The sequence below is a fragment of the Ostrea edulis genome, chromosome 1, assembly GCF_947568905.1.
Source record: "Ostrea edulis chromosome 1, xbOstEdul1.1, whole genome shotgun sequence".
Taxonomy (NCBI): domain Eukaryota; kingdom Metazoa; phylum Mollusca; class Bivalvia; order Ostreida; family Ostreidae; genus Ostrea; species Ostrea edulis.
Genome location: NC_079164.1, coordinates 62,134,115 through 62,136,971, shown reverse-complemented (window position 1 = coordinate 62,136,971; position 2,857 = coordinate 62,134,115).

Below are 2,857 nucleotides of genomic sequence, written 5' to 3'. Positions count from 1 at the left end.
TGAAGAAAATCAAAATCTTTGCCACATGCACATCTTCAATATCCATACAAACACTTTGTAAAAAGAAGATAGTTCTCACTTGTAAATTGTGGGAGGGGTTTACCAGACAAATTATGTACTCTCCATAAAACAATAAATTTCAAATAAGGGGCAAAACTCCTGCAAGAGAGGTTGAAATGGATCAAAATTGCAACATGATTTAGAATGATCCACAAAGAAGCTACATACGGTAGCAAACTTCAGCCTGGTATGTGACAGAGATATGAAATTAGAAACAAAACAATAAACGGAAGGACGTACAGACATCAATTGCTGAACCATAATACTTCCCGTCTAAAGATGTGCATATAAAAATATATAACCGTTATTTATATCATTTAGAATACATCATAGAAATAAAAGACCCGACGGAATAATAATTTTATGTCCGATTTCAAAAACTGAAAATATGTATGAATTATATATTTTTTGTAAACATGCATGGACAAAAATGTGTTTTGAAAATGAAAAAAAAATGTAGGCATGTGCCTACTCGAGCTCAACCAAACTACACCCCTGATCTCTGTACTAGTTATATTGCAAAATAGTAGACAAGAGGCCCATGGGCCACATCACTCATCCGAGCAGCAGTTTCTAGCAATAAAAAAACTTGAGCAAAACTATCACTCTACATTCAACTTGGTCAGAAACTTTTCAAAGGAAACAACTAAAAATTCATTGATTATCAAACTTAATTTTTAAATTTGACTACAAATTCATTAAATACATGTATATGCCCTTGTAGATGGGTATGGCCTTTCATATAAACAAATTTCATCTAAGGATGCTTTGTGCCATTTAATTTGGTTCCTTTCACATGCAAAACTTTGATCCCCTATCGTGGCCCCCACCCTAACCCCAGGGGTCATGATTTTTACAAACCGAAATTTCTGCTTCATCTGGAAGCTTTCAAGTAAATTTCAGCTTTCTGGCCCAGTGGTTCTCGAGAGGATTTTTAAATGACTCCACCATATTTTTTGCATTTTTGTGATTTATATCACCCCTTTGAAGGGTATTTATCATTTGTTCAAACTTGAATTCCCTTCACCTTAATATGATTTGTATAAAGTTTGATTCAAATTGGCCCAGTGGTTCTGGAGAAGCTATTCCTACATATCGGCATGTAAAATTTTTATACTCTAATATGCCCTTGGGGGGGGAGGGGGCATGATTTGAACAAAGAATCTACTCTATACCGGGAAGCTTTCACTTAAATCTCCACTCTTAAAGCCAGGTGGTTTTTGAGAACAAGATTTTTCCTATATATTCACATGTAAAACTTTAATCCCCTATTGTGGCCCCAACATACCCCCGGGGGTCATGATTTTAACCAACTTGTATCTCCACTATGCCAGAAAGCTTTCATGTAAATTTGTACTTTCCTGGGCCAGTGGTTCTTGAGAAGATTTTCAAAGATTTTACCTGTATATTCACATGTATAACTTTGATCCCCTATTGCAGCCCTACCCTAACCCTGGAGATAATGAGTTTAACAAACTTGAATCTGCACTATGTCAGGAAGCTTTCATGTAAATGTAAACTTTTGTGGCCCAGTGGTTCTTGAGAAGATTTTTAAATGACCCCACCCTATTTTTGTGATCATCTCCTTTTTGATGAAGGCATGGCCCTTCATTTGAACAAACTTGAATCATCTTCACCTAAGGAAAATTTGTATAAAGTTTGATTGAAATTGGCCAAGTGGTTCTGGAGAAGATTTTCCTATATACCTGCATATAAAACTTTGATCCCCTATTGTGGCCCCACCCTACCCCCCAGGGGCCATGATCTAAACAAATTTGAATCTACTCTATCAAAAAGCTTTCAGGTAAATCTCCACTTTCTGGTCCATTGGTTCTTGAGAAGATTTTCTTTATATATTTACATGTCTAAATTTGATCCCCCATTTGGCCCCAACATTCCCCCTGGGGTCATGATTTTAACAAACTTGAATCTCCACAATGTCAGGAAGCTTTCATTCAGCTTTTGTGGCCCAGTGGTTCTCGAGAAGAATTTTAAATGACTCTACCCTATTTCCTCATTTTTGTGATTATCCCCCTTCATTTAAACAAACTTGAATCCCCTTCACCGAAGGATGCTTTGTGCAAAGTTTGGTTGAAATTGGCCCAGTAGTTCTGGAGAAGATGAAAATGTGAAAAAGTTAATGATGACAACAGGAAGTTTTGATCCGAAAAGCTCACTTGAGCCTTCGGTTCAGGTGAGTTAAAAATGAGTAGAGATGCAAGTTTTCATTGAATGATTGAAAAGTATAATAATCAGTTGTATGAATTTTGAAATTCCTAACATGAAAACTGAGAGGAGTTAAATGGACATGCCATGTACCCACTTTACAAAACTGACTATATATCCATATTCTGTAAAATAAGAAGATCCTCACTTGAAAGTGAAAGATGTTAATTTAATAAGATGGATAAATCATGAACCCTCCAAATAACATGCAATTTATAAATAAAGTAGGAAAACTTCCTGCAGGAGAAGTCGTAAAGGATCAAAATTGTAACACAATCTAGAGTGACCCAGAGTTCCAGCTTGATATGTCACAGAGAAATGAAAATAGATACAGAAATTCTAAACAGATGGACAGACACCATTGTACATGTACTATAATGTGTATCCTCTAAAAACAGGTATATAGATACTACAGTGTACAATTTTAACCATGGTCATCCACCTTGAATCTATACTGCCAGTATGATACATTTCCATCCAATGATTTCACAGTTGTTAGCACTGAATCATTATGATGTAACATGTTTTGACTGAAATAGATGATAATCACAAATAAAATCAGACAACTGTA